The sequence below is a fragment of the Lithobates pipiens genome, unplaced genomic scaffold (genome assembly GCF_037356315.1).
Source record: "Lithobates pipiens isolate NorthernLeopardFrog02 unplaced genomic scaffold, aLitPip1_a1.2 Scaffold_13, whole genome shotgun sequence".
Lineage (NCBI taxonomy): Eukaryota > Metazoa > Chordata > Amphibia > Anura > Ranidae > Lithobates > Lithobates pipiens.
This window is the reverse complement of record NW_027507718.1, coordinates 212,793,010-212,818,489: the sequence shown is the minus strand read 5'-3', so window position 1 is coordinate 212,818,489 and position 25,480 is coordinate 212,793,010. Positions and strand designations below refer to the sequence as shown.

General features: G+C 42.0%; 1 long non-coding RNA gene across 1 annotated transcript; it reads right to left on the bottom strand.

Moving 5' to 3' along the window:
* Positions 1 to 5,207: 5,207 nt before the first annotated feature.
* On the bottom strand, positions 5,208 to 13,223 carry LOC143976068 (uncharacterized). The gene is made up of 3 exons (XR_013272486.1): positions 12,972 to 13,223; positions 6,003 to 6,167; positions 5,208 to 5,918 (listed from the first exon to the last, which is right to left on the bottom strand). It is a non-coding gene; the product is annotated as an uncharacterized LOC143976068 (long non-coding RNA).
* Positions 13,224 to 25,480: the final 12,257 nt, after the last annotated feature.

The following is a 25,480-nucleotide window of genomic DNA, read 5'->3' as shown; positions in this document are numbered from 1 at the left end:
TTGCAGAAAGCAGACAAGACCAAATTCTAATCTACAAGGTCTGAAAATTTCAGAACAAATAATGAAAAGGTTTTTTTTTTTGTGATATGGAAATGCAAATAAATGAATGGACTTGTCAAATAAGGCGAATGGCAAATTGCAAAGTACAGTAGCCCACAACATATTAATATAATAAACTTCCCAGCACTGGTTTCCGGAATGTACACTTTTCATCAAAATATATAACAAATAAAGTTTCAAAAGCTAATCACAGTGGATAATTATAATGCACAAACTTGTGCAAATCAATCATAAATGAAATGTTAAAAAAGGGCAGTCCCATAGTCCAGCCGTGACAGGAAACAAAAATGTGCCACTCTTTACACAATGCTGAATGTGCTGTGCACCCCAAAGGGAAAAAAAGAGGCCACTTTCACCACATGTTAACCCCAATGCTCACCTCTGATGAGGACCTCTTACTTTACAGGAGGTCTAGAAGTGCTTTATGGAAAAATAAGGGCTAATATCCTCCACTTCTGTGTCCAGGCATCACAATAGACCAGACCACAACGAGTTAACTCTAGGTTTCATTGTTTCACTCCCACCGTACATGTAACACATAGTACACACCAAAAATAGTGCTCTTCATTTCATTTATTAAAAACCATCCATAGTGCAGATGGATATACACTTACTATATAAGAGCAATAGTGGAATTGCAGCTTCTCGCAATTAAACGTAACACTCCATTCAGCTTTTGTGTAATACTCATTCACCTGGTACACTAAAGCCCTAGCACTACTTGCACAGATTGCCAGCCAGAAGGTGCCGATACAATGCAGAGATTGTCAGCTAAAGAGTTACGGTAATTGAACACAGATAAGGCCTCTATCCACAACCATCAATTAGGGTTGTGTGGTAAAGACCCTACCCCACAACTCTGAGGGCATGTGACCTGGAATGATTCAGGAGGATGTGCCCCCTTACCACCTCTTTCCTTACAAGCCAGGCTGAATGATAGGGTTTAGGGTCTGGTATGGTTTTTGAGGGGACATTATGCATTTTGTGTGTTTGTGTGTAGATATCAGTGTTTGGTATGGACTGCTTAAGGAAACCCACACTTTTTTGTTTTTGTTTTTTTGAAAGGTACCCCTTAAAATCCATACTAGACCTTAAAGGGTTTTATTTACTAAAGCTAGAGAGTGCAAATTCAGGCTCATTCCTCCATAGAAACCAATCAGCTTCCAGGTTTTAGCCCCAGTTCACATTGGGCTGATTTGACATGTCAAAGTGCATGCCAAATTGGAGCCTATTGACGGCAATGACACCGTCCGATTCCTAAAAGAAGTTTCTGCCTACTTTTGGTGACTTCAGGGGGCCATTTCAATAGACATCTGTGCATGAAACCACGCAGATGTCTGTCAAATCGCCCCCAAAGTCAGACTAAAATACCGGTTTGAAATTGTGTGAGCTCATCTAAACTGAACACTTAATTGAAAAAGCTGAGGTTAGAAGCTGAGTGGATACTTTGCACAGCTGCACCAGTTTACGTAAATCTACCCCAAAGGATCTGTTAAGTATTTTTTGGGGGGGCTCGAGGATGTGCTACAGTGAAAGTGACATTTAAAAGAAAAAAAAAAAGCACACAGACCCCTCCGAATGTTACCCCAAAATACAAAGTAGACCCTTTGAGGGCTCTGCATTTATTTATTGTTTTAATAAAAAGAAGCCTATAATGAAATCCCTGTTCCTGGCTGAATGGAATATTTTAAAACTTTTGTTTTTTGCATTGGTGCATGTTCCCCAAGGCAGTGCCCATCTCCGTGCTATTTTTTTTTTTTTTTTTATTCCTATTGCCTATGAGCCCAGAAAAGGGCATTGTTAATTTGATAGTTTTGGCTCCTATTGATTTCAGTGGGGTTTGAGTTCAGTATCTGATTTTCTGTGAAGTTTGCTGTGCTCAAACCAATATCATCAATAGACACTTGTTGTACCTGGATTTATTAGCCATTAGGAGTTAGCAATGTCAGGGCATAGAAATTAGTTACTTTTTCTTTACTTACAAATACCAGAGTATCAGCAATCATTTAATAACAAACATCAGAAAGTGTTAATGCGCCTAGAAGGGTCACACTTAATCCAGGCCATCCAAAATGTATACATAATGCTGTCATGTGATCACTGTTTACACTTTATATTCTGTTTAGCTGGAATTGGAAGTCTGAGAAGCATGCAAACATGCATTTGCTGGGTATTATTTTACAGGCAAAAAAAAACAAAACATACACATCATTGTATCATAAGAGTTACATTTTTTAAAGAAAAAATCCATGTTTCACAACTGCATAGCCACAGACAGAATGATAATAGAGGCAACATTTGTTATCACTATGGCTAATGTTCTAAAAATTTTAGTTTGAATGTGTTGTGTAATGGAGTAAGTAGTCACTGTATGTTGAGCAACACTGCACACAATACAGTGCAGAAGAATGCAAACAGAGTGCAAACATGTTAACTGTAGTTGTTTTTCCATTCCTTTCATGTTGAATTGCTGCTCTCTCTCTGTGATTTTTTTAAACTCAACCTATCGTCAAAATCCTGAATTCAAAAGAATCACAATGGCATATCTCATCATTGCCAAAACAATTTTTTTTAAATAAAAAATAATTTCTTGTCACCAATGAAAAACTGTTGTACACATTCTCACAGCCTAGGCAATTTTAGTTACATGGTCTCTGGCTACCATTGATTAGAGTCTGGCAAACGGTTCGGGCTGAGCAAATGTTTGGTCCAAACATCGCCTGTTCGTCGGTTTGGTGAACACCCAAATCTGCGGGGTGTTTGTGGGAAGTTTAGTGTGTCAGTATAGTGTGAGTATGGTGTCAGTACAGTGTACTGTGTCAGTTTAGTGTGATTAAAGTGTGAGTACAATGTAGTGTGTCAGTATAGTGTGAGTACAGTGTAGTGTGTCAGTATAGTGTGTTTTCAATGTAGTGTGTGAGTATAGTATAAGTACAATGTAGTGTGTCAGTATAGTGTGAGTATAGTGTAGTGTAAGTATAGTGCTGTATATCCCTTTTTCTTTTTTCTTTTTTTTGGTTGGTTGGTTGCTGCATGTTTTTTTTTTGTCCTCTGCCTGCCCCTTTTTTTAAATTGTCAGATGTAGTTTTTCTGACTGCGACACTGGTGTTCCCCCCTTTTATTGATTTCTTTTTCTTTTTATATTTATGTCAGTATTAGTCCTTAATTTAAAGTGCACCAAACACCACTTTTCATTTAATAAAGTACATCCAATGACATTTCCCAGTTATTAAATGTGGGTAATGACCCCCTATTATGTCTGGGAGGCCAACAAGGTGAGGCAGATGTTCCCATGGCACTATGAGGGGGCTGGAAGCATCTGTGTCCACAGGCAAAGGTGGACATGGTCCGTCCTCAGACAGGACACGTGTCTTTTTAGTGATGTTGCCCGTGCTTTCCAGCCAAAGCATGCAGAGGAGCTGGTGGACTGGCTTAATGCGCAGTTCAACGCAGCTGCCAGAGTGGCTTATTCTGCCTTCTTGTCCATAGCCCCAGCATCATGCATGGGGGAGTCAGGGGAATTATTTGAACACAGCGTCAGTCACTTGCTTCATGAGGATGCACAGGCATTACTTGATTCTGATGTTGTTTCTGAGGTAGAAGAAGAGAGTAACATGAGCCTACAGAGAGTGGAGAACACTGATAAACAACAAATTGGCAGTCATGTTCCCCCAGCCGCAGCGTATTGACAAGTTGGCTCCAGTGATGATTAGAATGGAGGGGATGATGATGAGGTCACTGACGTGACTTTGGTGCCAGATAGAGCAGAGGAGGAAAGTGAGGGGGAGGCACAATCCCAATGAGACAGGATGTCCTCCAGAGGCAGCCATCATGAAAGAGTAGAGAGAAGCCACCCTATTCCATCAGATTGTGAAGCTGTGTGGGCCTTTTTTAGCACATGTGCAATGGATTGTGTAACATATTGCACTGTTGCAATTTGCAATCTCTGCCGCAAGCAGATCAAGCATGGCAAAAACACCAGCCATTTGGGTACCACATGCTTGACAAGGCATTTAACCTCCCACCACTCAGCCCATTGTCAGCACCTGAAAGCCACACACAAGGGACACACTTCTCCTCCTCAACTGTCATGTCTACCCCCCACTACATCTCATAACCTCTCAGCAGCCTCCACTGACAGGGATGATGGTATAGCTAAGGGTGTCACAGGTCCTTGCAACACACCTGCCAGAAGCACACTATCAGCTGTAGCATTTAGCAGGCAAATTTCAGCTGCTGCATTGAAAAATAAAATACAGTCCCTGCCACCCACATAACCAGTGTCTAAATTCCAGCTTGTCTAAATACAGAAAGCTTGCAGGGAAAATCTATTTAAATTTATTTTTTATTTATTTTTTATTTATTTTTTTATTTTAATAAATAATTCTATTTATATTTTTCTTTATAATTATCCGTTTTGCTGCAGCAGGTTTTATACATGGTACAGATGCACCACTTTACAGGCAGACTAAGGGGACCCACTCGGGACTATATTTGAAGGAATCCCTCATTTTTATTGTTTTACTTTAAGCATTATTAAAATCACTGATCCTTTAAAAACAATAAAAAAAAAATTTCCATTGGTACATGCCCCCCAAGGCAGTTCCTGGGCCTCCATACCCTTTTATGGCCAATAACCTTGCATATAAGCCTTCAAAATGGAGACTTTTGATTGTTCAAGTTAGGGTCCCATAGACTTTAATGGGGTTTGCAGTTCGGGTCCGAACTTTTGCGATGCTCGAGAGTTCTGGCGTGAACCAAACCGGGGGGGCGTTCGGTCCATCTCTACCAATGATTACAGAAAATCTTTTATTTGTGAGACAAATTGATGTTTACAATGAGGGGAAATTGTGTTTTATTCAATTACATCTTTCTTACTTAAACAATTCAGCTCTGGAAAAATGTACCCCCTTCCTGACCAGGCCATTTTTTGCGATACGACACTGGCAATGTTCTGTGTGAAGAAGTGGCAGTGGACAGATACAACATTGGTCTGATGCTTCATCCGCCTAGGTAAATATCATTCTTCCAAAAAAAAATAAAAAATGTGGAACATATATTGCAAAATTTACCACACAAACATCCAATACATTTGGAAAAACATCAAAATGTTAATATTATATTATCTGTAGAAAAATACAAAGAAAAAGTAACTTTTTTATTTTTTAATTTACAATTGTTCGCAAATTGGTTGGTATTCAGAATGGGAGGTTGCAGTGCTGGTGGAAGGCTTTGGGGACGGTGTTAATGGAAAATTGGTTGATTCATGGAAGAATCATTGGTTACCTGGTGTGCCGATGGTGGAGGGAATTGGGGACGTAACAGATATGGGATCGGGCGATGAGCAGGATTTAGCAGATTGCCACACTCATCGGAATATTGACGGAAGTGAGGGGGATAGTAGGAGTGGGTTCTGGGTGGTGGAGGGTTTGGGTAGGAATAGTAGGGACCGGATGGTGGTGGTGTTCCAAACATAGGTGAGGAGGAAATTGCTTTCTTATCACGCAGACTAGCATCAATGAGGTCAATCACAGCCTTCTTGACATTATTCTTCCGCTCTTGGGGATTCCGAATCCATAATTGCGGACTCCAGATCATCCAATTTTTTATTCCGATGTTTAACAAGGTCTGCAAATTGGTCTATGTTCTGACCATGCCTCCCACGTGGCGGTCTGCTCGTACGGTGGCTTCGTAGCTGACTAGGCCCAGCTGGCTCCTACATTTTTGCTGAAGGTTCTGAGTGGTTGCTCTCTTGTGCCTGAGATTCCTCCACCAAAGAACGCTCCTGCGGCCCTTGAGAGTTAGGTTCCTGAGGTGCCTCCTGACTTTCTTCTCCCACTTCCCAACTGGATTGTGTTCTACATTAAACATTTAATACTGTTAAGGCACACCCTTCTTTATATAACTGTATAGTAGCACTTTACAAATATGAAATATGTTACCTCACGCTCTCAGCTCCATGAAAGGTCTCAGAAACTCCAGTTCATCGACAGGGCCGTAGGTTATCACCCTTTTTGATTCCGATCCACTCCTGGCCTCTGTTACCGGTATTTTTCTTAGGTATCACTTGTCTCTCAAGCTCTTCCATCGATTTTGTAAAGTAGCCACTGCAAAAAAGAAATAGGAACATAATCAATTATGTATTTTGTCTTTCAGTTACCTGGCAACCCGTCATTCCCTAGTTAGCCTACATTATGAGTTCATGGTGGGCAGGTCGTCAATCAGTTACACCCATCCGAGAAACCTACCAAATCTTATGGGATGTGCTTAACACCATAGTTATGAAGAGACCTACATAAGAGAATTAGTGAGATATTGCAAGACTCTTTTGAAAGCGGTGCAATTTCCCGAATTGCATTGGAGCTATAGATAGGAAGCACGTATGTGTCATTAAGCCTGTTGGTAGCAGAAGTATGTTCTTCAATTACAAGAAATATTGCTCCTTTGTGCTGCTTGCTGTGGCCAATGCAAACTACTGCTTCACCTATATACAGGGCTCGAGTCCTGCGGGAACGCATGGGAACGGCGTTCCCGTACTATTCCCACAGCGGGAACGCCGTTCCCATTAGCTGCCTGAGGGCTGAGGCTATGCAGCGCGTAGTTCGCTGCCGCTCCTCAGCCGCCGAGTGACTGGTTGCTAGGCAGAGGCCGCTCCGCATCTAGCAACCGGTCACATGACTTTGGCCGTGCACGTGGGCACGCACTGGCGCGAGTCAGTGGGCAGGCTGACACACGCTGCGCGCCTGCTTGGATACGGAGTTCCGGACTGTCCCCCCCCTCCTCCCCTCTACCCAGTGCCAGTCAGTCCTGGCCTCCTGGGGCCACACGCTGCACTTTTCCAGGTTACTTCTCCCCGGAGAACAGAAGGGAAGAGAATACCAGGTTAGTCACTAGTGTGTAAGTTGCACTCTGCAATACCCTGCCAATACTCATCAATACTCTGCAATACCCTGCCAATACTCATCAATACTCTGCAATACCCTATCAGTATCAATACTCTGCAATACTCTGCGAATACTCTGCAATACCCTATCAATACTCTGCAATACCCTATCAATACTCTGCAATACCCTGCCAATACTCTGCAATACCCTATCAATACTCTGCAATACCCTGCCAATACTCATCAATACTCTGCAATACTCTGCAATACCCTATCAGTATCAATAATCTGCAATACTCTGCGAATACTCTGCAATACCCTATCAATACTCTGCAATACCCTGCCAATACTCTGCAATACCCTATCAATACTCTGCAATACCATATCAATACTCTGCAATACCCTATCAATACTCTGCAATACCCTGCCAATACTCTGCAATACCCTGTCAATACTCTGCAATACCCCGCCAATGCTCTGCAATACATACCCTGCCAATACTCTGCAATACCCTGCCAATACTCTGCAATACCCTATCAATACTCTGCAATACCCTGCTAATACTCTGCAATACATACCCTATCAATACTCTGCAATACCCTGCCAATACTCTGCAATAAATACCCTATCAATACTCTGCAATACCCTGCCAATACTCTGCAATACATACCGTGCCAATACTCTGCAATACCCTGCCAATACTCTGCAATACATACCGTGCCAATACTCTGCAATACCCTATCAATACTCTGCAATACCCTGCCAATACATACCCTGCCAATACTCTGCAATACCCTGCCAATACTCTGCAATACCCTGCCAATACTCTGCAATACCCTATCAGTATCAATACTCTGCAATACTCTGCGAATACTCTGCAATACCCTATCAATACTCTGCAATACCCTATAAATACTCTGCAATACCCTGCCAATACTCTGCAATACCCTGCCAATACTCTGCAATACCCTGCCAATACTCTGCAATACGCAATACCCTGCCAATACTCTGCAATACCCTATCAGTATCAATACTCTGCAATACTCTGCGAATACTCTGCAATACCCTATCAATACTCTGCAATACCCTATCAATACTCTGCAATACCCTGCCAATACTCTGCAATACCCTGCCAATACTCTGCAATACCCTATCAATACTCTGCAATACCCTGCCAATACTCATCAATACTCTGCAATACCCTGCAATACCCTATCAGTATCAATACTCTGCAATACTCTGCAATACCCTATCAATACTCTGCAATACCCTGCCAATACTCTGCAATACCCTATCAATACTCTGCAATACCCTGCCAATACTCTGCAATACCCTGCCAATGCTCTGCAATACCCTGCCAATACTCTGCACTACCCTATCAATACTCTGCAATACCCCGCCAATGCTCTGCAATACATACCCTGCCAATACTCTGCAATACCCTGCCAATACTCTGCAATACCCTATCAATACTCTGCAATACCCTGCCAATACTCTGCAATACATACCCTATCAATACTCTGCAATACCCTGCCAATACTCTGCAATAAATACCCTATCAATACTCTGCAATACCCTGCCAATACTCTGCAATACATAACCTGCCAATACTCTGCAATACCCTGCCAATACTCTGCAATACCCTATCAATACTCTGCAATACCCTGCCAATACATACCCTGCCAATACTCTGCAATACCCTGCCAATAGTCTGCAATACCCTGTCAATAGTCTGCAATACCCTGCCAATACTCTGCAATACCCTATCAATACTCTACAATACATACCCTGCCAATACTCTGCAATACATACCCTGCCAATACTCTGCAATACCCTATCAATACTCTGCAATACCCTGCCAATACATACCCTGCCAATACTCTACAATACTCTGCCAATACTCTACAATACATACCCCGCCAATACTCTGCAATAACCTGCCAATACTCTGCAATAACCTTTCAATACTCTGCAATACTGTGCCAATACTCTGCAATACCCTGCCGATGCTCTGCAATACTCTGCCAATACATACCCTGCCAATACTCTGCAATACCCTGCCAATACTCTGCAATACCCTGCCAATACTCTGCAATACTCTGCCAATACTCTTCAATACATACCCTGCCAATACTCTGCAATACCCTGCCAATACACTGCAATACCCTATCAATACTCTGCAATACCCTGCCAATACTCTTCAATACTCTGCAATACCCTGCAATACCCTATCAGTATCAATACTCTGAAATACTCTGCGAATACTCTGCAATACCCTGCCAATACTCTGCAATACCCTGCCAACACTCTGCAATACCCTATCAATACTCTGCAATACCCTGCCAATACTCATCAATACTCTGCAATACCCTGCAATACCCTATCAGTATCAATACTCTGCAATACTCTGCGAATACTCTGCAATACCCTATCAATACTCTGCAATACTCTGCCAATACTCTGCAATACCCTATCAATACTCTGCAATACCCTGCCAATACTCTGCAATACCCTGCCAATACTCTGCAATACCCTGCCAATACTCTGCACTACCCTATCAATACTCTGCACTACCCTATCAATACTCTGCAATACCCCGCCAATGCTCTGCAATACATACCCTGCCAATACTCTGCAATACCCTGCCAATACTCTGCAATACCCTATCAATACTCTGCAATACCCTGCCAATACTCTGCAATACATACCCTATCAATACTCTCCAATACCCTGCCAATACTCTGCAATAAATACCCTATCAATACTCTGCAATACCCTGCCAATACTCTGCAATACATAACCTGCCAATACTCTGCAATACCCTGCCAATACTCTGCAATACCCTATCAATACTCTGCAATACCCTGCCAATACATACCCTGCCAATACTCTGCAATACCCTGCCAATACTCTGCAATACCCTGCCAATAGTCTGCAATACCCTGTCAATAGTCTGCAATACCCTGCCAATACTCTGCAATACCCTATCAATACTCTACAATACAAACCCTGCCAATACTCTGCAATACATACCCTGCCAATACTCTGCAATACCCTATCAATACTCTGCAATACGCTGCCAATACATACCCTGCCAATACTCTACAATACTCTGCCAATACTCTACAATACATACCCCACCAATACTCTGCAATAACCTGCCAATACTCTGCAATAACCTATCAATACTCTGCAATACTGTGCCAATACTCTGCAATACCCTGCCGATGCTCTGCAATACTCTGCCAATACATACCCTGCCAATACTCTGCAATACCCTGCCAATACTCTGCAATACTCTGCCAATACTCTTCAATACATACCCTGCCAATACTCTGCAATACCCTGCCAATACACTGCAATACCCTATCAATACTTTGCAATACCCTGCCAATACTCTTCAATACTCTGCCAATACTTATTCCTGTTTGTGGGATATTTTCTAATAGGCTGTGTAACAGAATTTGGAACAGGGTGTATTTGTGGTAGAAATTCCCTGCGAGGGAAAGATCATCACCCATTGTGTTGATTGTTTTGTTTGACACGTTATTTTGTTTTTGTAAACTGCCACTTTACAATAAATGTTGTACTGTATTTTCTGTGAAGTATATATGCATATGAGCGTACCTTTTTTATTTTTTTTTTTATTTTTTTGGTGGGGGAATGGATCTTGGGTGGGAGTTCCCACACTTTTTTTCCCAGGACTTGACCCCTGCCTATATAGATATAGGATCCTATGAAAGTAGCTACAATTCACATATTTTTTCAAATTCCTCATTTGGTCAAAGGCTACGAAATAATCGGCTAGATATTCCTGAGAACTGTCCACTTACTGGCACAACTGAACCCTATGTGTTCATCGCAGATGAGGCTTTTGTGTTGGGGGAACACCTAATGAGGCCTTACTCCAACAGGAATCTTAGTACACCTAAGAAAGTCTTTAACAATCATTTCACAAGGGCAAGAGGGGTAGTTGAGTGCAGTTTTGGAATTCTTGCCAATAAATGGCGTTTGTTACACATGCCTATTGCGTTAAACATTGAACACGCAAGTACTGCTGTCAAAGCAGCATGCGTGCTCCACAATTATGTTGGCTACGTGACGGGTACTGTTTCGAGGATTCCCTTATGCATGACATGGAAAGTGCACACCTTAGTGCTACTAGGGAATCCAGCGACGGTGCCACTGTTCGCGAGCAATTTGCTTCATACTTCCTTTCACCGGCTGGTGAAGTAGAATCGCAATTGGACGCTATTTCCTAACTGCATTGATAACTTCTTTAACCACTTGCTTACTGGGCACTTAAACCCCCCTCAGTCCCAGACCAATTTTCAGCTTTCAGCGCTGATGCACTTTGAGTGACAATTGCGCGGGCATACAACACTGTACCCAAATGAAATTTTTATCATTTTTTTCCCACAAATAGAGCTTTCTTTTGGTGGTATTTAGTTACAGCTCGGAGTTTTATTTTTTGCTAAACAAACAAAAAAAGATGCAAAAAAAAAAAAAAAAAAATCATGTTTTAATAGTTTGTTATAAAATTTTGCAAACGGGTCATTTTTCTCCTTCATTGAAGTGCGCTGATTAGGCGGCACTGATAGGCTGCATTGGTGGGCACTGATGGGCTGCATTGGTGGGCACTGATGGGCTGCATTGGTGGGCACTGATAGGCTGCACTGGTGGGCACTGATAGGCATAGTTAAGGCGGCACTAATAGGCACAGATAAGGCGGCACCGATGGGCACAGATAAGGCGGCACTGATGGGCAAAGATGGGCACAGATAAGATGGCACGGATGGGTGGCACGGATAAGTGGCACGGATGGGTGGCACGGATGGGCACTGATAGGTACCACAGATAGATGGGACTGATGGGCACTGATAGGTGGCACTGATAGGTGGCTCTGATAGGTGGCACTGCTGGGCACTGATGGGCGGCACTGCTGGGCACTGATGGGCGGCACTGCTGGGCACTGATGGGCGGCACTGGTGTGCAGCACCTGAGGCAGATTTTGGGTGGCACTGTGGGTGGCACTGCTGGGTGGCACTGTGGGTGGCACTGTGGGCACTGCTGGGTGGCACTGTGGGCACTGCTGGGTGGCACTGTGGGCACTATGGGCACTGCTGGGTGGCACTGACAGGGGGGCACTTACTTTATTTCAGGATGGCACTGCGGTTGGCAGGTGGGCACTGGCAGGGGGCAGGTGTCCTTTTAAATTGCTGGCCGTGATCGGGACTGATGTCCCGAACACGGCCGCCGGCGATCGGCTTTTTTTTTTTCTCCTCGCGCTGTCAGCGCGAGGAGGAATACTAGCCGATTACCGGCTCCGTTTTATCACATGATCAGCTGTCATTGGCTGACAGCTGATCACGTGATAAGGGGTCGGGATCGACCCCTTACACGGATCGGTGATCAGGCGAGTCTCACGGACTCGCCGATCACAGAGCGCGCCGCGCGCGCCCCTCAGGGGGCGCGCAGGCCGCTCGTAACCGGGACTACGTCAATAGACGTAGTCCCGAAAATGTGGGTCCGCGCTATTGCCGTCATTTTGCAATAGCGCGGATCCCAAGTGGTTAAATATATATTTTGCTGCTATTGCTGTTTCTGTTAAGTTGTCTAAAGCCTGTACAGGTATTGAGTTTAATTTTTTAATGCTATTCTATACTGCCATTAATGTTTCGAATACTATTTTTTGGTATCATATAAATAAAATGTGAAAATAAAATAAACCAATAATTTTTTTGGCTGTAGTAATATTTATTATTCATTATCTATATATATTGACAAAGGTAAGTTATTCAACAACATAAAGCTAACATGATTCCTATTCTGCAATAGAACTAGACATGAGTTATAGTCTGCACCAGGGTTCTCCATACTCTGACCCTCCAGTTGTTCAGGAACTACAAGTCCCATCATGCCTAGTCAGGTCTGGGAATGTCACAGTTTTACAATGCATCATAGGATGTTTATTTGCGCAACACCTGGATAACAAACAGACATAAATAAAATAAAGGTGTTAACTTACATTTGTCACTACGTTCGTTCAACGAAAAGATTTTCCAATTGTCAATACTTTGATGACAGATCTCCAGCCAGGCATTGTCCCTCTTCAATTGATCCTTATAGTACTGATCACTTTTTTCATAAAGGCATGGGTGCTGCCTCACGAGCCTTATGAAAGACTTGTTATCAATCGACTCTCTGTGACCTACCTTCCTGTGGGCTCTGGTAGACATTGTGCATAAAGTTCTGTCACAAGTATACAGGTCGGCCACAGCCTACATAGACAAAGGCATACAGGAAGTTCTCTGTGGGAGGGAGGGGGCTGTCTGTGTAGTGGTGAGTACCTAGGTAATTTATTTTCTTTTTCCTGTAAAGTCGCTTCACTATAGATGGAGATCTGACTTGGAGGCAAATTTCATTGAATTCTATGGGTAGAAGTCGCCTTGAAGTAGTACAGGAACCTTTTCTGAAGTCGGAGCGACTTCTGTAGTGTACATTAAGATGGCTCTCATTAACTATAATGAAATTCCTAATGTCAAGCGACATGGGGCAACTTGAGGTCTGACAACTCGGATCCCAAGTAGTTGTAGTGTGAACCAACACTTACTGTTTGGCAAGTGTGTGTGTGTTTGGATGGTCACAACATTGTTGCAATCAGTCATTCTGATACTAAGTTTACAGGTGATTGTCCCCATCCAATCTGTCAAGGAATTTAACTGATTTTTATTTGTGCCTTGTGAGGAAGGAACATTTTGTCTGTTTATGGTTCTACCAAGTGTGATGCGTATCTCAAGCCCCTTTTTACTTTTCAGTGTTGTGAGCTACATAGCAATTTATCCGTCTTCCTGGCTCCTAATCTAGTGGCTCAACCATCAGGGGATCAGAAATCATGGGGTCCTTACTATTAACTATTTTAGATTTGATTTTTAGCTTTCTCATTGTCTCAATGTTTGAGCTTTCTCAATGTCTGCAGATTTCATGATCTGCTGGATGCAGTCACCTCTTTTCACCTAACAGCACTCACATCATGTTTGTTACTTTAGTCCAATTTCGTTTTTTGGTAGTATTCTGCAGGGATGTGCAGTCAGGGGAGGAAGGTGAGGCAGGGCCTTACCTGCCATGAAGATTAAAAAAAAAATCGAGCTTTAAAGATCGTAGCTTGGCGACCTGGGATCCCAGACACCCCAAATTTGGGGGGTATGTAGCCTAAGTTCTACCCCACCAGCTGAGGCTCCTACGACCTATGGTTCCAGAGATATGGGGCTCCTTGCGCAGCCTGTCAGAAGCTAAATACAAAGCGGCCACTTTAAATACAAGCTGGAACACTCTGTTTGCAGCAGACTAAGCCCTTGTACACACGGTCGGAGAATCCGTCGGAATGTGTCCTATCGGACCGTGTCGTCGGATAATCCGACTGTGTGTGGTATGCATCGCACTGATTCCATCAGGATATCCGTCGGACCCAATTTTCCAACATGTTGGATATATTTCCCGACCAACTGGGCCGATCGGACATACTCCGATCATGTGTAGAGAATTTTGATTGGACCAAGTGCCACGCATGCTCAGATCAAATTCCTACATCAAAGCTATTGGCTACTAGCCTGAATGTAGTCCCATCGTAACGAAATTACGTCATCACGTTCTGAAAGATCGGATTTTTCGACAACTTTGTCCGACCGTGTGTATACAACAGTTTCGGACAAGATCCGACGGACAAAATCCGACGGGCAAAATCCGACGGATTTGGTTGTGGAAATCTCTGACCGTGTGTACAGGGGCTAAGAGGTTGAACTCACAGTGCCTCTCACTTCTTGTCAGAAGCACTGAGCTCAATGAACAGCTTGGAGACTTGGACCAATGGAAAAGTACCATTGGTCCCAGCTGTCCAATAGAAATGCTGTAGTGGAGGCATGCTTCTCACTGCAGTACCATAGAAGGGGCATGTGTCTAAAAGACAAATGCTCCCTTCCAGCCCAGCCCTCTTATCTACAAGGAAAAACGTGAGTTTATGTGTATATGATTTACCCATAATCCCATGTTTTTCTCACACAGGAAGGAGAAACTGATTCTGTTGAAAAGGTACTGTTATATACAAGCTAAATCATATAAATCAAACCACCTGCTTTAGTACAGATTTTGAAAATATAATAAATTACCTTAAAAACAATATATAATAATTATTTGTACATTACCGTATTTATCGGCGTATAACACGCACCCCAAGTTTAGGAGGGAATTTAAAAGAAAAAAACTTTTAGGAGGAAAGTTTAAGGAAAAAAAACTTACATTTAAATGCCCACCAATGCAGCCTTATCAGTGTCATTTGCAGCCTTGCATTCCAGCCTTGTCAGTCATTTGCAGCCTTCCATTGCAGCCTTCCATTGCAGCCTTCCATTGCAGCCTTCCATTGCAGCCTTGTCAGTTGTTTGCAGTCTTGTCAGTCATTTGCAGGCTTGTCAGTGTCATTTTAAAAATGGCGCCGCCGAGATACAGAGCGGATGTCCTGTGTATCTCTGCGTTCTTGGCCGTTCTTGGCGGCTTTCAGGTATTTTCGGCCGCACTCGGCCATTCCCGGCTATTTTCGGCCCTTCTCGCCTATTTTCGGCCGCACTCGGCTGTTCTCGGCGGCTTTCGGCTTTCCGAAAGCCGGCGAGAGCGGCCGAATGTGGCCGAAAATAGCCGAGAACGGACAAAAATAGCTAAGAACTGCCGAAAATACCTGAAAGCCACCGAGACCAGCAGAGAAGGTTAGGATTGGTGTATAACACGCACCGCCGATTTCCCCCTGATTTTAGGGGGGAAAAAGTGTATGTTATATGCCGATAAATACGGTACTTACTTATGGTAATTAACCCCTTGCCACTTTTGACCAATTCTGACACGTCTCTCCTACATGTAAAAATCACAATTTTCTTGCTACGGAATTACTTAGAACCCCCAAACATTATATATATTGTTTTAGCCGACACCCTAGGGAATAAAAAATGGTGGTTGTTGCAACATTTTATGTCACACGATATTTGTGCAGCAATTTTTTTAAATACGGTAAAAAAAAAACACCGTCGTTAGCCCGAGTTTTTTGTATAATGTAAAAGATGATGTTATGCCAAGTAAATAGATACCTAACTTAAAAATTGTGCACACTTGTGGAATGGCGTCAAACTTCAATACTTCTAAATCTCCATAGGTGACGCTATACATTTTTTTACAGGTTACGTTAAGCGTTACAGAGGAGGTCTAGTGCTAGAATTAGTACTCTCACTCTAACGATCGTGGCATATATAACCTGTGTGTATCTGGCTCTGATACTAGCCAGTGCCTCACCGGCCACTGACCTCACTGCACATCCCTCGTATTCTTGGGTATGTTGACCCACAACCATATGGTGTTAACATATCTAGATTTAATGTACAGTTGTGCTCATAAGTTTACATACCCTGGCAGAATTTTTTATTTTTTTTACTTTATATCTTTATTCATTTCTTTTCCATTTTACAAAACCATCATAACACACATACATTTAAGAAAAAAAAATTAAAAGGGGGAAAAAAAGATAGAAAAGAAAAGAACAAAATAAAGGAGGCAAATACACCCCCCCCCCCTTTCGTGTATAACCCTCATTCATCTCTATATGTTGTACTTTTCTGGAGCCATATCTGCATCACCAATCCCACATAGCACACTTCCATACACTCCATTACATCCATCACTTTTTGCTCCATTCCTCTGTCTGCAGTTTTCGTTTCCCTGTTTCCCTCCATCTAGTTTGTCAGCCCTATCACTTTTATACATTTATACTTCCACTTTTCTTTTTCTCACTCCACATCTTCCAGATCTCATGAAATTTCTTAAAAGCTCCTTGTCTAATGTATGATGCCCTTTCCTTGAGTATCACCACATTCATATTCTGTTCCCATTCCCCACTGGTTGGAGGTGTGGAAGATTGCCACTTCTGGGCAATAAGTTTCCTAGCCTGAAAAAGGCATCTCAGGATTGATAGTTGGATATCTTTTGGTTTAACCTCTACCTCTATCCACCCCAGTACACAAAGCATAGGTTCTATGTCAATAGGTACTTCAAACACTTGAGCGATAGTATCCACCACCTCCCTCCAGTACCGGAATAGCTTTGGGCAAGTATGAGTAAAAGAAGGAATGAGTCAATGAATAAAAGAATGCAACGCTATGTCACAAGAATAATAAGAAATAAGAGCACCAATGACTAAAGGTACACCGTTGAAAAGAAAAAGTATCACTTTATGTTCATGGAGTGTTAAGGGCCTAGGGGACCCAGGGAAAAAGGCAGCAGCTTTGTCAATGGCAAAAATGTATGGGGCCACGCTTCTGTGCTTGCAGGAGACACACCTCACTAATATTTCCATACTTCACTTGGGGTGGGGAGAGTTTCGTTTACAGTTTCACTCGGTCCACACTTCCTTTTCTAGAGTAGTGAGTATTTTTATTAAAACAGGGGTTACGTTTAACTGTATGCAGAATAAGATTGATAAACAAGGGCGGTACATGTTTGTATACTGCAAGATAGAGAATAGAACTCTTGTATTGGCTAATATGTATGTTCCACCTCCCTTTAACACTGAGATCTTGTATGAATTGGTGGAGTTTGTGTTGGACAAACCGGGAGTTCCATTACTAGTTGTGGGAGACTTTAATACGGTCATTGACCAGACAATAGATAGGCTCCCCCATGGGATACAACAGGGAGGCACAAGGGATGGCCGTTTGTCCCAGTTTATGGGAGAGATGGGTCTGAAAGACATCTGGAAAATACAGAACCCGAAGTCTCGGAGCTACTCATGCTTCTCCAGCACACACTCTACACTGTCAAGGATCGATCTGATACTTGGGAATGACGAGGCGATCACTATGGTAAATAACTTAAACTACAAGCCAAGAGGTCTTTTCGAACCACTCTCCAATGATAGCCTCAGTAGAAGTAGGGGAGGGAAAACACCTTTGCGAATGGAGAATTAGTGCCTCCTGGTTGGAACTTATGAGAGAACCACAGGAGGTACTAATTGCCTTAAGAGAATGCGTTCATCTGAATACCGGCACAGCTTCGCAGGGGGTAGTTTGGGATATGCTGAAGGCCTTCCTCCGAGGCTTACTAATTCAGCAAGTGTCAAAAATAAAAATAAATCGAAGGAAAGGGAAGAATTAGCAGCAGAAAGAGTGACATTTCAGAAGAACAATACATTCGTGACCCGACACCTGGGAACCTTAGGGCCTGGATAGAGACACAGCAAAACTACCATTTAACATTGTTAGGAAAAGCCGAGAATAAGCAAATCTTTCAAAAACAAATAGCTTTTGGGGAAGGGGAAAGTGTAGGTCAGATGCTAGCCCATTTGGTTAGGATAAACTCACCATCATCAGTGGTGCCAATGATTGCCATTAGTGAGAGTAGGACATCTACATACACGCCTGAGATAGTGGATAGGTTTAGAGACTATTATGAGGACCCATACAAGTCCAATCAGGAGGAGGGAAGAAATTGACAACTTCTTTAGAGACCTAGCGATCCCTTGTCTCTCCAAGGAAGATAGGGCTGCATTAGACAGTCCTATAACACTAGAGGAGATACAGTGGGCCATACAGGAAATGGCAGGACAGAAGTCCCCAGGACCTGATGGCTTGCCTATTGAGACCTACCACATTATGGAAGGGTGTTGCTTCCTGAATTGTTGAAAGTCTTTAATTGGTCGGCGATGAAAGGAGAGCTCCCTCTATCTATGAGGGAATCTACAATAATAGTGTTCACTCTTTTTAAATCGTAATGACAACAGAAACTATCCAAATGACCCTGATAAAAAGTTTACATACCCCAGTTCTTAATACAGTGTATTAGCCCCCTTCAACATCGATGACAGGTTGAAGTATTTTGTGGTATTTTTGAATGAGGCTCTTTATCTTCTCAGATGGTAAAGCTGCCCATTCCTCTTGGCAAAAAGTCTCCAGTTCCTGTAAATTCTTAGGCTGTCTTGCATGAACTGCACGTTTGAGATCTCCTCAGAGTGACTTAACGATACTGAGGTCAGGAGACTGAGATGGCCACTCCAGAACCTTCACTTTATTCTACTGTAGCCAATGACAGGTCGACTTGGTCTTGTGTTTTGAATCGTTGTCATGTTGGAATGTCCAAGTATGTCCCATGCGCAGCTTCCTGGCTGATGAATGCAAATGTTACTCTAGTATTTTTTAATAACATCTTGCCATCAATTTTGACAACATTTTCTGTGACTTTTTAGCTCACACATCTCAAAAACATCAGCAATCCACCTCTGTGTTTCACAGTAGGAATCATGTACCTTTCATCATAGGCCTTGTTGACTCTCCAAATGCAGCGTTTATGGTTGTGGCCAAAAAAAGCTCAGTTTTGGTCTCATCACAAAATGACTGCGCCAGAAGGTTTGAGGCTTGTCTCTGTGCTGTTTGGCGTATTGTAAGTGGGACACTTTGTGGCATTTGCAGAGTAATGGCTTTCTTCTGGCGACTCAACCATGCAGCCCATCTTTCCTCAAGTGCCTCCTTATTGTGCATCTTGAAACAGCCACACCACATGTTTTCAGAGTCCTGTATTTCACCTGAAGTTATTTGTGGGTTTTTATTTGCATCCCAAACAATTTTTCTAGAAGTTGTGGCTGAAATTTTAGTTGGTCTACCTGACCGTGGTTTGATTTCAACAGAACCCCTCATTTTCAACTTCTTGATTAGAGTTTGAACACTGTTGATTGGCATTCTCAATTACTTGGATATCGTTTTATATCGCTTTCCCATTTTATACAGTTCAACTACCTTTTCTCGCATATCCTTTGACAATTCTTTTGCTTTTCCCACTACTCAGAATCCACAAACTTCAGTACAGCACTGGATGAAAGATGCAAGGGTCTGTCAGGAGTCCAGAAAACTCATAAAAGGTTATACACGCATACTAATTACAAGCAACCAGATCACAGGTGAGGCTGGTTATCTTTAATAGCCATTCAAACCTGTTTGTGTCAACTTGTGTGCATGTTATCAGGCCAAAATCACGAGGGCATGTAAACTTTTGATCAGGGTCATTTGTGTAGTTTCTGTTGTCATGATTTAAAAAGAGTAAACACAGTTAATCAATAATAAATGGCTTCAGCCAAACACTAACCATGAGTGAAAAAAAAGTTTTTGTGTTATAATTCATATTCCCTGAAAAATGGCCAAGAAATCATAAATTCTGTGAGATAAACTGTAATTCCCCCCTCTTTAGTTTTATCAATGTAAAAGTACCTAAATCCTTTGGAACCACTCTAAAGTTTATGTTTTACATCATTTTTTTTTTTACTTTAGAGTATGTACAACATATACATTTTTGTTTTACAGAAAAATAATTAATGCCTTGAGGCTAAAACTTTGGATGGCGCGGTCTAATAACTGATGGGTGATTTCTTTGGCTCATTATTTGTGTGTACAAATTTCAGTTGATGCTTGAAATAGACTTCCATTAGTGTAATGGCTCAGACATCCCAACAGTTGCTTGGAATAGACTTCCAGCAGAGGTAGTGAGTCAATCAACAGTTGCTAGATTCAAAACATAAAAGTTTAAAAATATATATAAAAAAAATATATATATGGGGCAAACTTGATGGACCACTTGATCTTTTTTTCTGTCTTCTGTCTTCTTCTTCGTTTCTAGTTCTGTAAGCAGCACAGCAGTCTTTTTTTCAACAAAGTGGCTAAAAAGAGCCCATAAAGCATGCAAAATGTGACAGCTGTTATATGGGCAAAGGCGGGGCCATCCGCTGACGCAATTGGATGACATCACATGACATCAGAAGGGGTGATGTAACCGAGTGACCCCGCCCTTGCCTATATAACAGCTATCCCAGCCAAGAGACAGCAATCCGGTGGCGTGATTGAAGATGGATGGACATCACAGGACACTTTTTTTTTTTTAAAGTAAAGGCATGGTCAAAAACTGTCTTTTTTTTTTGGCGTGGAGTTCTCCTTTAAATCTATATCAGACCCAAAGGGCCTGGTATGGATTTTGAGGGGGACCTCATGCAGTTTTTTTTTTTTTAATTCTGTCATAGGGTTGTGTGTGTGTGTTGAGTTACTTTGAGGGGAAAGCAAATTTACACTGTTATACAAGCTGTACACTTACTACTTTGCATTGTAGAAAAGTGTCAATTGTTCAGTGTTGTCACATGAAAAGATAGAATAAAATATTTGCAAAAATGTGAGGGATGTACTCACTTTTGTGAGATACTGTATATATACTAAACTGCCTGAACGCCACTAACTAACCTGCCTAATCTAGCTCAAGTTCTCCTCTCCATGTTATTATCACACTATACATGGCTGTGCAAGCAGCCTTATGTAGTGTGGGGTGTGGACTTAGCCCCCTGAGCCATGATTGGCCAAAGGCACCTTTGGCCAAGCATGGCTCTCAGAGCAGTTTGCGCTGTGATTGGCCAAAGCATGCAGGTCAGGTGCATGCTTTGGCCAATACGCAGCCGTTAATGCACTGCGATCTCACAGTACATTATGGGGAGATCGAATTTGCCGCGAAAGCCCCATATATTCGGTCCCGTCGAACATCGGGACCATCCCTATTTTTTTACCACAATACACAAGTAAAGAAAATATATACAAAACCACTATATGGCATAATCTCTTTAACTGCAGGGCTCAAAATGTCAAGTCCTGAGCTACTAGATAGGGCTTAAAGGTTACTCGCCACCAGTTGCCCCACCCGACACCTACCCTGCCCCGCCCTTGTGGGACTTATTTTTGTCTATCTTGGACCTTTTACTTTATATTATTACACCTATAGTTTCTATGTTTTTTTATATTGACGCTGCACTTTATTTTTAATTTATTTACTTTTTAGGCTGGCTATACTGCCTTTTACGTATTAGCAGCCTCACCTTTTTCATTGTATAGCACAGCACAGATTTCTTTCATACTTATGGACTTGAGTTCTACACTTACCTGACCTGAAATTTACAGCCATTCAGAAAGCAAAATTGGGATTTGCATACCTCTTCTCCTACTATGATGGGAAAGAAGTACATGCTTTTGCACTGAATATTTAGGCAATGACCACACCTATACTACACCTACTGATCACGGGGGTCCTTGGTTAATCTAAATGATTAATACTAAATTGAATGCTTTCATTTTGTCTACTATTTTACTTTTACATTTCCTTTATAGTAGCATTTAATGTTATCAATACAAACATCAAAAGGATGTATGTAAAGGTTAGTACTATAAATAACTTTTGCAATAAATAGTACATTTATTTATATGATCTCTACACCAGAGTTTAAAGAGGGAGATTTTAGAAAGGATAAAGGACAGAGAGGAATGGTACCAAAAGAGGGACAGTCCCTGTAATGAAAGAGTTCAGAGATATGGCTTTACAACAGATCAAGCTATTTTTCTCAATTGCTGACTGAAGGTATAATGTTTAAAGTAAAGTCCAGAGAAGCCATTTCTTAGAACAAAACAGATGCCAGAAAGAACATAGACAGTGTAGTGTTCTATTTGTTTAGTCACCAACTAGCCTATTAGCTATTTCTGTCTACAGTTACAATCACAATATGTCAACTGAACCCTGTCCCACGGCCACATTAGCCATCAAGTTCATGCCTTGTTACGAGGCTAAACTCGGTCTGAAGGTCATATGGTAGTTGAATGCAAATCAATGGAATTAATTCAACAGCACTTACCCAACCTATCATGTTTTGACTCATTTCTGTCTGTTGTTAAAATGTGATAAGAATCTCTAAGCAGCCAGAGAAAGAGTCTGTGTCATGGGGAACACATGACATTTGTAATACATTTTTTGCACTGGCTTGATTTTTTATTCGCAAGCATATCAATCTGTTTAAATCACTTTTCACATACAAGATAAACTTGTCCATGTGCTAGTTTTATTTATGAAATTAAGATTTTTGAAGGGGATCGCATGGCCACTTAATTTTACTTCCTTCACCTCCACTACTTTGTATTACCTTCTATATTTTATGACTTGCTCACCCAGGTTCAGCCTCTCCTGGGATGGGTTGCTCTCCCTAAATTAATTAAATACTCTCACTAAAGTTTACTCAGTTTAAATGTAGTAAAAATGTTTGTTTTAGAATGTCTAGGAGCTCATTGGTAATTATAGGGTCATTCCAAGATGTAGTGTTTCCACTGCCTTTGTAAGTGTCTTATGTGTGTTGAGAAGGGAAAGTGGGTGCTTTGACTTTCTGCCTTTCACTCAGTTCTCTTTCCAGTTTGTGCATGTGTGGTAGCTGAAGCAGGGGTGAAGTATACTCCAGTATTATATTCCACTTTTGACATCACCATGTGTGCTCTGCACAGGTGCCGTAGTACATGTTGGAGCAAAAAGCAGCATTGCCATGTTTATGAAAGGCTCTTAACAGGCAGGAGGGGAGCACATTTAAAGAGGCAAATTGGGCCTAACACATCTTTCTCTTGGCAGCCAGGACTCTGTACACCAGAGTTTATGGAAATGTATTTTCTGTGCAACTCTTATCACTGGATTCTACTTGCTGTCACTAACTATTGATACATAGGTTACACTTAGTTTCAATCCTGAGCCAGCCCACTGAGCCCGAGGCCATGAAGTCTCAAGATCTCAGGTAGGAAGATTGAAGTGTTTGTCCTGTGTTGCAAATAAAACAGTGTTGTTACTAATGGATTGCTTCTGTGTCTAAGGCTTTGGGGGGTAGAGGCCAGCGGTGGCTTGTCCATATGGGGCGCTGCCCATCTAATCCATCCAGCCCCTAACCTACATGCATGGCACCGGACGCATGGATTCCAATGGGGTTTTTTCTTTTTTTTTGAAGCACATGATTAGAGCCGGAGGCTAAATATTTACTATTGTCTTCTTGATTCTCCACCCAGCAAATCAGGAAGCGGATCCTGAGACCCGTTTGGTCAAGAGGAGAAGCAACCATATTGGCCGCTGAGGAGGAAGCCACCGAGGATGAGGAGATACAGGAGAAGCCACCTTAAAGCAGCCGATTAGATGAAGAAGGAAGGATCCAAAGCTGCCCACGACCCAGATGGAGTAAGTGTGGGGCTGGTGGGCAGATGAACAAGTGAGCATTCGGGGGTAGTGGGTGGTTTGTTTGTCGCAGCTGGCGGAGGCCTGAGGTACATTCCAGTTGACGTCTGATTACGAAACGCGTAGAACAACATTGTGTCACTTCCGGTTTTTGATGACACAGCGTGTATGCTCGATTTTGCTTTTGTATATTCATGGAAATGTGAGTAGATTATCTGTTACAATAAATTTTCATTTTAAAACGGAACTATACTATGGGCATTCCCTTCTTTTCTATGTGGTGACCAAATGAGATATCAATATAACTAGCGCCATTATACAGAAGCCCAGGAGCCACTGATTGCTACACAGTGGCACATACTGTGACCATAAAGCACCCCTGGAGGGGTAAGGGGTTCCGGTGAGTGTATTGGCAATAGGAGCACGGATCACAGCACCACGCACAATTCATAGGAGAAGGAATCCTTACCAAAAAGCTGTTTGATCACTGGACTATTTTAGAGCACCAAGTCACTTTGTTTGTTTATTACTTTGAGCACTAATCACTTTTTGTGTATGGCATATATATATGGAATTAAGCATCAGTCACCTTTTCTTTCCCATGGAATGCACAGTCGCTTTGTTCACTATATTAAGCACCAGTTAGTTTATGTATATGAAGAAAGGGTTGCACAGGTGATACATATATATGTATATCTCCTGTGCACACATGTGCATGGAGCATTATTGGTAGTAGTTTAATTAATTATTCACTGCTGTAATTATTTTTTACTTTATTTTTTAATTTTTTAACTTTATTAATTCAGTCTTTAGCACTTTTTGGGTTATGTTGTTTTTTCTTTGGAGGTATCCAGGAGTATAAACCACTTAATTAGCACAATATTTCACCCAAACACAGGAAGTAATTTAAAATGTTGTTTCATATTGTTGTATCGCTATATTTATTTCATAAAAAAACTCCAGAGGATCTAACACAGGTTAATTCTACAAAATATTTTTTACACTTGAGAAAAAAAATGTTTTTTTGTTGGCACTAGGCCTAAATAAGGGAAATACTTCAGATGGTCATACGGATAGCAGTTAAGCACAGGCTGAGCTTCAAACACATAAAAATATTTAGGCCAGAGTGCATCTCACTACTGGGTGGGGCAGGAAAAAGGGACCCATTGGTTTTGTTCAAGAGAATTTGCTTAACTAACCTCTGGGTTTCTCCCTCATATAAGATTATAACCTGCAGAGGATATAACATATGTAGCGCCATAACCCCGTTGCAGGGCGGCCTTGACTTAATGGGCTTACCGGTTACCTTCTCCTGGCCTGCTCCTCCACGTCTAGGGGTTCCCAGGTTTTATACCCAAGGACTTGTACACCGACACAGATAAAGTCCTTTCAAAAAGGTTTATTTTGCAGTAGAACTTTGACAAACACAGTCTCTTAGGGAACAGAAGGCATGGG